This window comes from Triturus cristatus, chromosome 7, assembly GCF_964204655.1.
Source record: "Triturus cristatus chromosome 7, aTriCri1.1, whole genome shotgun sequence".
Lineage (NCBI taxonomy): Eukaryota > Metazoa > Chordata > Amphibia > Caudata > Salamandridae > Triturus > Triturus cristatus.
Window position 1 is genome coordinate 1,819,467,428 of NC_140590.1, and position 13,415 is coordinate 1,819,480,842.

Here is a 13,415-nt window from a genome sequence, read left to right on the forward strand (position 1 = left end):
CTGACCATTTGCTTTTTTACTTTTCCTCTTATGTTGAATGTTTTTCTTACTTGAAGAATTCTCAGTAGTTCCAGCATTATCTACATTCTGTTTGTTCCTACAAACATGTTTTTATAAATTGCTTTGTGATCTTACCATAAGATTTTTTCCTTTTAGCCACATTATCTTGTACATTCAATACTTGTAGTTGATGTTTCTTCAAATAATCCTCCTGTCTCTGTTCTTTTCTTTTTCTTTTTTTTTCTGGCATGATTTCTCTATTTTAACATTGAAAAACAGTATCTGTAAAAAAGAATCACAAATAAATGTATATTAATAACTTTCACATTTATACTATTCCATTACTGTACAAACACATTTTATATAAAAACTGACTAAGAAACTATAGCCCTGAACCACAAGTGTGACGATGGTTAAAACACTACATGCATAGTGCATACTACTTTGAAGCAGTTCATGCCCTAAAGCCTACCTCACTAAAACACTACATGCTAACTGACTGAATGATTACAGTACTATAAGGAGACACACTGGGTGAGTAACAGGGTGTATGCTAGAAGTGTATGAATACTGACTGGGGAATTGAAGGTGTGAAAGACAACTGTGTAGGTGGTTAGAGGACTGCATGCATACTGGATAGGCATTTGAAGCAGTCCATGTGCTAAGGCCTGGCTCACTGCATGAGTACTTGGGTACTGACTGAATGATTAGAGTACAGCAAGGAAAGTGCCTGGGTGAATTTATAAGTGGTTGGCTTTTGGCGCAGTGAATGGATTAGTATTTGGTACTAAATGGGTCACTAGAGGAGTGCAAAGGGAGTGACAGGATGTTTGCTGGACTGTATGGATACTGACTAGGGAATTGAAGGTGTGAAAGACAAGTGAGTAGGTGGTTAGAAGACTGCATACATAGTGGATAGGGGTTTGAAGCAGTCCATGTGCTAAGACCTGGGTTGCTGAATGAGTACTTGGGTACTGACTGAATGATTACAGTACTGCAAGGAGAGTGCATGGGTGAAAGTGTTTGGGTTTTGGCACACTGAATGGATTAGTGCATGGTTCTGAATGGGTCACTAGAGGAGTACAAAAGGAGTGACAGGGTGTTTGCTGGAAGTGAATGAATACTGACTGGGGAATTGAAGGTGTGAAAAACAAGTGTGAGGGTGGTTAGAGGACTGCATGCATAGTGAATAGGCGTTTGAAGCAGTCTATGTGCTAAGGCCTGGCTCACTGCATGAGTAGTTGGGTACTGACTGAATGATTAGAGTACATCAAGGAGAGTGCCTGGGTGAATTTATAAGTGGTTGGCTTTTGGCACAGTGAATGGATTAGTACTTGGTACTGAATGGGTCACTAGAGGAGTGCAAAGGGAGTGACAGGATGTTTGCTGGACTGTATGGATACTGACTAGGGAATTGAAGGTGTGAAAGACAAGTGTATAGTATGTTAGAAGACTGCATGCATACTGCATAGACATTTGAAGCAGTCTATGTGGTAATGCATGGTTCACAACATGAGTACTTGGAAACTGACTAAATCATCAGACTACTGCTAGGACAGTGCCTGGGTAAAACTTTTACATTTTCAGTTCTGGCGCAGTGAAGAGAATAGTACATGGTACTGCACTTTAGTGTCAAACCCTGACTCATTTTATCAATGCATAAGCAAAGGCTGGCTTCTAATGCTACTAAAACTTGACAACATGACCAGTTTTAAAACAGTTATCTGTCAGCAAATACACAATGTTACCAAATGCTTCTCTCACAATCCTTACCCAAATGCACACAGACTCACACTGTGATTTTAGACAAGCAACACTATCCTAGGAGTTTACCAAAACTCATTCACTAGTCAAGAAGAGGTAAGGGTACTGCACACAATCTACATATTTAAGTACTGCACTTTAGTGTCAAAGCCTGACTCATTTTATCAATGCATAAGCAAAGACTGACTTCTAATGCTACTAAAACTTGACAACAAGACAGGTTTTAAAACAGTTATCTGTCAGCAAATACACAATGTTACCAAATGCTTCTCCCACAATCCTTATCCAAATGCACACAGACTCACAGTGTGATTTTAGACAAGCACCACTATCCTAGGATTTTAACAATACTCATTCACTAGTCTGGAAGGGGTAAGGGGTCTGCACACAAACTACATATTTCAGACCTGCACTTTAGTGTCAAACCTAACTCATTTAATCAAAGCATAAGCAAAAAAATGCCTTCTCATGCTACTGAAACTTGACAACATGACAGGTTTTAAAACAGTTATCTGTCAGCAAATACACGATGTTACCAAATGCTTCTCTCACAGTGGTTCCCAAATGCACACAGACTCACAGTGTGATTCTAGACAACAACCACTAACCCTAGGAGTTTACCAAAACTCATTCACTAATGTGGAAGTTGTAAGGGAACTGCACACAATCTACATATTTCAGGACTGCACTTTTGTGTCAAAGCCTGACTCATTTAATCAACGCATAAGCAAAGACTGGCTTCTAATGCTACTAAAACATGACAACATGACAGGTTTTAAAAGAGTAATCTGTCAGAAAATACATGATGTTACCAAATGCTTCTCTCACAGTGGTTCCCAAAAGCACACACACTCACAGTGTGATTCTAGACAAGCACCACTATCCCTAGGAGTTTACCAAAACTCATTCACTACAGTGGAAGAGGTATGGGGACTGCACACAAACTACATATTTCAGAACTGCACTTTAGTGTCAAACCTGACTCATTTAATCAAATCATAAGCAAAAACTGCCTTCTAATGCTACTGAAACTTGACAACAAGACAGGTTTTAAAACAGTTATCTGTCAACAAATACACAATGTTACCAAATGCTTCTCTCACGGTGGTTCCCAAATGCACACAGACTCACAGTGTGATTCTAGACAAGCAACACTATCACTAGCACCTTATCAAAACTCATTCACTACTGTAGAAGGGGTAAGGGGACTACACACAATCTACATATTAAAGTACAGCACATTAGTGTCAAAACATGACTTATTTTATCAATGCATAAGCAAAGACTGGTTTCTAATGCTACTAAAACTTGACAACATGACAGGTTTTAAAAGAGTTATCTGTCAGAAAATACATGATGTTACCAAATACTTCTCTCACAGTGGTTCTCAAAAGCACACATACTCACAGTGTAATTCTAGACAAGCACCACTATCTCTAGAAGTTTACCAAAACTCATTCACTACAGTGGAAGAGGTAAGGGGACTGCACACAAACTACATATTTCAGAACTGCACTTTAGAGTCAAAGCCTGACTCATTTAATCAAAGCATAAGCAAAAACTGCCTTCTAATGCTACTGAAACTTGACAACAAGACAGGTTTTAAAACAGTTATCTGTCAGCAAATACACGATGTTACCAAATGCTTCTGTCACAGTGGTTCCCAAATGCACACAGACTCCTAGTGTGATTCTAGACAACAACCACTATCCCTAGGAGTTTACCACAACTCATTCACTAATGTGGAAGTGGTAGGGGAACTGCACACAATCTACATATTTCAGGACTGCACTTTTGTGTCAAAGCCTAACTCATTTAATCAACGCATAAGCAAAGACTGGCTTCTAATGCTATTAAAACTTGACAACATGACAGGTTTTAAAAGAGCTATCTGTCAGAAAATACATGATGTTACCAAATGCTTCTCAAATGCACACACACTCACAGTGTGATTCTAGACAAGCACCACTAGCCCTAGGAGTTTACCAAAACTCATTCACTACAGTGGAAGTGGTAAGGGAACTGCACACAATCTACATATTTCAGGACTGCACTTTTGAGTCAAAGCCTGACTCATTTAATCAAAGCATAAGCAAAAACTGCCTTCTAATGCTACTAAAACCTGACAACAAGACAGGTTTTAAAACAGTTATCTGTCAGCAAATACATGATGTTACCATATGCTTCTCTCACAGTGGTTCCCAAATGCACACAGACTCACAGTGTGATTCTAGACAAGCAACACTATCCCTAGCAGCTTACCAAAACTCATTCACTACTGTGCGAGGGGTAAGGAGACTACACACAATCTACATATTAAAGTACAGCAGAATTAGTGTCAAAGCATGACTCATTTTATCAATGCATAAGCAAAGACTGGCTTCTACTGCTACTAAAACTTGACAACATGACAGGTTTTAAAAGAGTTATTTGTCAGAAAATACATGATGTTACCAAATGCTTCTCTCACAGTGGTTCCCAAAAGCACACACACTCACAGTGTAATTCTAGACAAGCACCACTATCCCTAGGAGTTTACCAAAACTCATTCACTACAGTGGAAGAGGTAGGGGAATGCACACAAGCTACATATTTCAGAACTGCACTTTAGAGTCAAAGCCTGACTCATTTAATCAAAGCATAAGCAAAAACTGCCTTCTAATGCTACTAAAACTTGACAACAAGACAGGTTTTAAAACAGTTATCTGTCAGCAAATACACAATGTTACCAAATGCTTCTCTCACAGTGGTTCCCAAATGCACACAGACTCACTGTGTGATTCTAGACAAACAACACTATCCCTTGCACTATACCAAAACACATTTCTTCATCTAGAAGGAGTACTACATTTTAATGTAGAAACATAACTCATTTCACAAATTCATAAACAATGACTGGTTTCTAATTCTGCCAAAATATAAAAACAGCACAGTTATCTGTCTGCAAACACATGAAAAACACAAATGCTATCACAGAATTGTTTCTACATGCACACACACTGTCAATAAGATTGTAGACAAAAAAAGTACTCCCTACACTTTAGCAGGAGAAATACATTAGTCTGATTAAAATCAAAACAGTCTACATACATCCCCTCACAATTAAATAACTCACCTTTCAAGTTGTTTTGTAGATGAAGAAGTATATCAGTCACACACCAGATTTTCTTATACAGAATCTCTGCACTGTGCACCTCTCAGCAAAACCAAAGAATGGCAAAGTGTCCCTCGCATTTTCCACACATATACATGTAAACATCAAATCACATTCCTTCCTACATAAATTCAAAAGCAAACACACATTTCTATTGGTTAAACATTTCAACCCTTTCCAAATGACATAAATTTGAACCCTTCCCCCAATCTGCCTTCTGCCCGTTACCATAGAAACAGGTCATGGAAGACTGTACTGAGCACACAGGTCACAAGTTCAGCACACAATGATGCTAATCAAGACAGCAAGTGTGCTTGACTTTTCAACATATCAGCTTATCATATATAATGTTCCTTACAATCAGTTTTTGTTAACCAAAAAGAATCATGCGTTTAAAAAACAGAAATATACACCCTACCTTTCAGTGTAGAAGGTTGTCAAACAACCAATGATTTCTTGTCTTTTTTCAAAACTGCATCTTAGCCACCATTTTAGAAACATCTTACTTTCCAAACTGCCATTTCATTTACAGAGACCATCTGAGTGCATGCAGACCTCCTTTCAAGATGCTTAGAGTGTGGATTGTGGGACACAGCTATACTTTCTGGAGCCAAAGGTATGCAGAAAACAAAGGCATTCACAAAGACGTAGGTTTTCCAAATGTAGACATTAAGGTGCCGATTCCGATCCGTTAGAAATATTCCCCGTACGACTCGTATCCGGATTTTTTTCCGTACGAATCGTACAAGTCCCGTACAAACTGGCAAGTACGATTCATATGTTAAAAAATCCATACGAATCGCATTGGGAAAATTCCCCGACAATCCCTCGGGTTGGAAAAAGTGTCCGACACGTCCCCGGACAGTTTCACGTACGAATCGGGAAACTGAAGTCCGAGCGCGCAAGTACGATCCGTCCCGTCCGTCCGAATGCACAACCGTATGGAAAAAACACCGTACGGACCGAACTCCCATACCAACCATGGAGACGTCCAAACATGTGCCCGCATACGCGCCGAACACCCCCCCAGCCCAACTCCCCCATGTCCGCACCGTACCCTCATGCCCCCTATACCCCCCATGTCCGCACCTTACCTCCACCCCACCCCGTAGGTACGGAGCGTACACACACCCCCCGTATGTACGGTGCGAACCCCCACCCCACCCCGTATGTACGGAGCGAACCCCCACCCCACCCCGTATGTACGGAGCGAACCCCCACCCCGTGTAGGTACGGAGCGAACCCCCCGTATGTATGGAGCGAACCCCCACCCATATAGGTATGAAGCGAACCCCCACCCCGTGTAGGTACGAAACGTACCCACACCCCGTGTAGGTATGGAGCGAACCCCCACCCCGTGTAGGTACGGAGCGTACCCACACCCCACCCCGTAGGTACGGTGCGGACCCCCACCCCGTGTAGGTATGGTGCGAACCCCCAGCGCTACAGGCTGGGGGTCCGCACCGTACCTACGGGGTGGGGTGTGGGTTCGCTCTGTACCTACACGGGGTGGGGGTCCGCACCGTACCTACGGGGTGGGGTGTGGGTACGCTCCGTACCTACACGGGGTGGGGGTCCGCACCGTACCTACGGGGTGGGGTGTGGGTTCGCTCCGTACCTACACGGGGTGGGGGTCCGCACCGTACCTACGGGGTGGGGTGTGGGCACGCTCCGTACCTACACAGGGTGGGGGTCCGCACCGTACCTACACGGGGTGGGGGTTCACTCCGTACATACGGGGTGGGGTGGGGGTTCGCACCGTACCTACGGGGTGGGGGTACGTACCGTACCCCCAGCACCCCATATGTAGGTGCCGTACCTTCGTTTCCCATATGTACGGCATGTACCGCCAGGCCCCTACATCCTGCCCCGTACGCACCCTACCCCAGGCCCCTACACCAGCACCCTCACCCAACATTGAGCATGTACGAGTCGTACCAAGCCACAGCAAATGTGAGCACTGTACAACAACATGGCCGATGTACGCACCTTACAGACGCGAAAAACACACGTACTGAACCAGGACTGCTAAACACCACAAGGAGAGTCCATTCAAATCAAACAACACCACAAAACACGTCCAGCAAGCCAAAATACATCCAATACACTGACCTGCAACAGCCAAACAGGGAAACAGAGGCCAAAAACACAACCACTCCTTATAACACACCCACCCAAAGTTCAAACACAGCCACACCCACAAATGGACCAATAAAAAGGGCCCACACACACAAACCATGAGCCTTTGCAACAGACCCACTGCTGCCAGACCCCACAGACAACCCACAGCACCATACTTGACCCTGACTACACCTTACACTTGCACACCTTCACACAACCACCTTCACAAACACCCCCTCATCACATTCACACACACACACCTTCACAACCACACACCCACACCCACAACCATCCACACCCACACCCCACACCATGCCCACAGACAAGAATCCAAAGTTCACAACATCGGAGCTGGAGATCCTAGTCGATGAAGTCAGCAGAGTCGAGCCACAGCTTTTTGAAACATCGGTCAGACAGACCAGCATAGCAGCAAAATCAGCCATGTGGCAGAGGATCGTTGACAGGGTGAATGCTGTTGTGCCCATCAGAAGGACCAGGCATGAATGCCAAGCCAGGTGGTACGATCTGCGGAGGACGGTGAAGAGAAAAATGACTGAAGAACACGCCCAGAGCAACATCACTGGAGGTGGCCTGCCCCGCAGACCCGTACACTACCATCTCTGGGAGGAGAAGGTGATGCGCACGCTGCCGCCGTTGGGAGTCCACGGACTAGAAGGAGTCAACGAGCCTGGTGAGTACACAAACAACTCACCTCACATGGGGGGAACCTCATCAACAACCCAACTCCCAATAATGCACGCAACTACCCCAAAGCCATCACTGGTCACAACCACACACCAAAAACATGCACATGCCACCAGTGGCTCCATGCCCCATGCACCAAGCAAGGCCATGCCAAGTCACAGGCCACACAAAACACCAACACAAGACAGGATGTCCGTGATGCCGGGAGGGTGGGCCTTCAAAAATACATTGTGCAACTCAGAAGCAGACACCAATGCCCTCAGCCCATATGGCCTAGGGCAGAGCCATACAAACAGTGCGTCCCGACACTGTACAGTGTCGCCTGCACATGGTGGCTGTGTCGCAGGATGACATGGGAATGAAGGCCCAATTTGCACATAACAGCAGCTAATGAAGAGGCATCACTGTGAGAGTGTCAGCACACATCGCCGCAGCAGCGCCAGACTCAGACACACTGCCCAATGGGTGCCGGGAGATACTAAACAAAGCCACATGAACAAGCCAATGGCCTTTGAAAGACCTGCAAAGTGTGTGTGCCCAGGAAGCTGGGCTGAGGTGACAGAGGGTGACAGACAGACGGAGGGAGAGGGAGAGAGAGGGAGGGCGACAGAGGGTGACAGAGGGATACAGACAGAGGGAGGAGGGTGACAGAGGGAGGGAGAGAGGGCGACAGAGGGAGACAGACAGAGGGAGGAGGGTGACAGAGGGAGACAAAACACCCTTGGGTGGTGTGGCCATGTCGGCTCGTCAGCAGGTGGACTGTGTGCATGTTGACAAGGTCTGGCAGTGCGTCAAACACCCCTTTTACGTTTGGAAATCACTGGGCCATGTGTCAAACTGTGCACGAGTAGATCCTTGCTGCAGGCACAAACCTAACCCTACACCCAGTATACCCACTCACTGTGTTTGTAAGAACCCAGTCACAAATGCATAAGTTACCTACCTGCATTCTCCAATAGATATGAAAAAGCACCATTTGGCCACGTACAGTGCAACACGTAAGCCGGTTCTGCATCGCTCGCTACGCACGCTCGCTACACTGCTCACTGCGTACACAAATGATGCAACAACAAAGAGTGTGTCACACATAGGAAAAGTGATGAAAGCTGTGGCCAAGAGACACACCCATGCACCATGCACAATGCACAGGGACTCTCCAAGTACAGACACGGTACATGACACTCGGCCCTGCTGTAGACAGCACAAGCCAATCCTGTGACCACTGTACACTCAAACACAAACTCCACATGCCACCTACCTACCACAGGAACTCACATTCACTGTTATGCCAGCATGCACCATGAGGGGATAGACACATCACCTGGTAGACCCAATGACAAATCACACCACACCCAACAGCATGCCCGGTCACACACACCCCCCCTCACACAAGCACACACCCCCCCGGGGCAGGCAACGCAAATTGGCACTCCCACAATGGATATGTGACACAACAAGACCAATCCATAGCCAAATAAGCATCCCAACACCCACTAGACAGGCCAAATAACCAGGAGTACATATCAATCTGTCCCCCGCAACATACCCATCCACAAGTGTACTGTGAGAGGTATGGTAGACATATCCAACTACCCAGAGGAACTGTGCCAACTTGAATATGCATGAAACATGGATGTCGCAGGAAACACCATTAACATTCTCTCTCCCTCACACACAGGGCAACGTCGGCGATCTCCCCCCAACAATGGGGGGGAAGAGTCACAGGACCAGGCTCGGCGTGACGAGGACCCCACCGGCAGCGCCGACTCTCACCACCCCGTGGATGACCCCGACCAACCTGGCCCCTCTGGTGCCCCAGAACCTCCAGCACCTGCGTCAGGTACAACTGTGCCAACCACCACCCCCACTCCTGCCACATCCCAGGATACACACCGGAGCCCTGCTCACACACAATGATGCAGCCAGTCTGCCCAGGAGGGACAAGGTACTCCGGGCACCCAGGAGGAGGCAGGCGACCCCGCAAATGCCATCCCTCAGGGATCCCGGAGAGCCGATGTGCCCACAACGGCAGGCCAGGCACATGTGGGCAGGGGTGGCGGGAGTGGAGGACGGCGGAGGCGCGAACCTGACCAGACAGCTGAGGAACCGGTCTTGACACAGGTCCGCAACATCCTGGACACATACCGGCGTGACACCAGGGTCATCAGCCAGGTAGTGGAGACCCTCACAGGGATGCAGGGGACCCTCGATGAGATTAAGAACCTGCAGGTCGAGCATCATGCCAGTCATCAACAACACCAAGGACGGATGGAGGCAAGACTGGCTGAGCTCCTGGCGGTGCACAGGGACGTGAGCCAATCACTCTGTCAGATCGCCCAAAGCCTGGCAAACCCTCCCTGTGCCACCAGGCGTAGACCAGCACCAGACACAGGGAGGGAGGAGGAGGAGGATTTATCTGACGGAGTGTCCCCAGCATCGTCAAGGCCTGCATCTGAGGGTCCCCGGAGGAAGGTGGGTCGTCCACGCAAAAGACCGTGAGAGTCAGCAGACCATCACCATCTCCCAGGTCACCTGGCCTGGCACCTGGCCCTCTGGCGCAACAGCAGCACCTCATACAATGACATTCTCTGCCACATGGACTTGCTGGTCCCAGTCTGACCAATGTTGACAAAGACTGTGGCATGGACTCTGATGACTTCCAATGGCAAGGATCCCATCTCCCCTTGTGAACTTTGGATTCTATTCCCCCGGTAGAGCACCTGATGTCACCTACCAAGACACATACCCCACCGCAAATAAATACATCTTTTTTGGTCATGAGACGTTGCTGTCATTTTGCATCATTCAACAACACATGTGTGTGTAAATGTCAAACCATGCCTGAGTGTTGAAGTAACTCCAGCCATCCATACTCTGGGATCTGAGTCTGGTACAGGACACACATGGGTCACAAGGTATCATCCAATACAGACATGGCGCACCATACTCACCCGTGATGGGCCCAACCAGTTGAGGGGGTTCCTGCACAACTGTGCGGACAGACCTATTTCGAAGAGCAAAAGTCATGCGCAGAGGTCAGGGATCATGTGGAGTGTCCTGGGGTGGGAGTCCCAGGTATGTGTAGCCAGGTGGGAGAACTATATCCTGCATGCTGGAGTCAGGTGGATGTGGAGAATGGTGGCCAGGTCAAGGTTGGATGCATGGAGATGGCACAATGGGGTCTTGGATGACAGTGCCACAAGGTTGTGATGGGGTCATGCAGCTGACAGTGATCCATTGCAGCTATCTCTGTTGGACGGTGATGTGGCTGTGTCGCCGGATGTTGAAGCAGAGCTGTGCAGATGCACCCTGGATGTGGACAAGTATCATGGGAGTAGTAACGTACTTCTCCGTAGACTGAAGGGTAGGATTAGACACGGATGTTGTAGTTGACCTGGGGGATGGTCTGTCTTGCCTTGAGGTGGGTCGAACTGTGGATCTTGTGCATAATGCAGAGTGTGCTGAAGCCTCAGGTACAGATCCTGGTGATCAGCATAGCACATGTGAGCAAGCAAACCATGATGCACACCAGCTCGTGTGTGTGGACACTGTCTGCCTGTGCAGGGCCCTTGCGGGTGGGACACAAGCAGTTGACCCAGCTGTAAGGGGACAATCCGCAGATGAACACCTCAGTCGTGTACAAGTCCAGCATCAGGTGGCCGATGTACAGCCATCTGCCAATGGACACCATGCATTATTCAACATGAGAACTGGCAAGGACTGCGTCTTTGGGGAGGGTGAGAAGCAACTGGCTGGCAATGGGACACCAGATGATGTTGAGATGCAGTGTGCATGCCATGGTGTAGAGGGGGATCCTGGACACATTGTAGAATGACACGCTGAGACATGATACCTGTGCCATGTGTCCCACAACGACACCATACTACATGCAAAGGCCTGGAGTACCACTCCCATGGCCTTGTTGGGGCACAGAGCCGGTGGGGAGTAGGAGGGACATGACCTGTGTTGGACTTGGCCCTTCTGGCAGGTTCACCCCTAAACTTTTTGCTTTTTATTGTGACCTGGTGTTAGTGATTTTTGGTTTCTGCGCACTTTACCACTGTGTCCCAGGGTAAAGTGCGTGCGTGTAGTGAGGTTGGCCTGCCCTCCCATAGGAATGCATGGGCGAATGTATGTGTCCCTGGTAGTTCCTGATGCGTGGGGAGTGCAGGTGCGAGTTTGGTATGTACGGACTCGTGTGATGAAATGCTGCACAATGATGTGTGCGGTGTCCATGTAGCTAGTATGGAAGTGCCACTTCTAGACGCTGGCATAAATGTGCAGTGGCTGCCTGTCGCGTGATTGGCTCGCAGAGGTCATGTGATGGGCTAGGGAATCCCCAGTCAGGAGGAGTCGCCTAGTGGTGAATGGGGAGATCAGCAGCCAGAGGGGTGGGAGGAGTACACCTAGGACCTGAATAGGGCTGGGCTTTCCCCACACAATGCTGGCTCCGCCCCCTGTGGTGCGACTGATGACCCTGGCCTGCTCTCTGAATAGGGAGAGGGGCTGAGCAAAACAAAGTGCTCAGGAACCAGTTGTAACTGGTTCGCCCCTTCCCTGCACCTTGAAAAAAAGGGTTTCACTGTATAAAAAGGGGCTGTGTCCCCTTACAATTTGTTCTCTTCCAGGATCCTATCTGAGGGGGGCTGCTGCTGCTGCTGGAGGCCAGGAGGAACCGCCACTTGGGACTGCCTTCCTGCCTGGAGGGCCCAGTGAGCTGGCCCCTGGCCCAGCCTTGCCCCCCCTGCCTACCTCCCTGAACTTTGCCAGGACTTTGCTGGACCTGGCTCAAAGTGCCTGGGGAGCGCTGTCTCTTTCTTTACCAGGGAGCACCTGCATTATGGGCAGCAGCGCGGAGCTGCGATAATTAGCGAGGGAACCCCGGCGTGGGATTCCCCGCTTTGCTGCCGGGCTGTGAAGCGGGTGCCCACACCGCATTGTGGTGCTCGAGCGGGAGCCTCCCCGCTTTATTGGAGAGTTAATATCCCTAGCGGGTGCCCACCCCGCCAGGGACTTTGCCACGGTTGTTTTCATCCCCCTAGCGGGTGCCCACCCCGCATCACCGCGTTCGACAATCACCGCCGCAGGCCCGGAGTCCCCGCCTCGTCATCTCCCTGCCACGCTGGGATTGGTCCAGCGGGAGGGAGTGTTGCCCACGTGACCGGGGCCTCGAGGGAAGGAAGCCGCGCGCTGATTTCAGGAAGCGGATCATCAAAAACCCAGGCGGGGGCCTACCCCGCGCCGGGACGTACGGAGGAGGACGGGAGCCTACCCCGCCTCCCCGCGCTCCAGGGAGAAAGTCCCGGGTCCCAGGAGGGGGCCCGGGTGAAGAGGCACGTCTGCTCCGAAGAACAAGCCCAGAACGAAGTCCAGGCGAGGCCGCGAGGCGCTGCTGCCCCGCCGGAGTGCTACCGGCAGCAGAGACGACGCGGGAGCCCCCAGAGCAACAGCCCGGTGAGTTAAGCAGGGCTGGGGGACTCCGTGCGTGTGCTGTGGGTGCCGGTTCGCTCCAACACGGGGCGCATCATTGTGCAGAGCCTACGTGGCTCCAGCTCCTGGGGGCATTATTCTTTAGTGTTCTCGAGCGCGAGTGGCGCTCCAACGAAGGGGCACATTGTTTTAAGAGCCTGCGAGGCTCGTGAGTTCCCCGAAGCGGGACTCCAACGTAGGG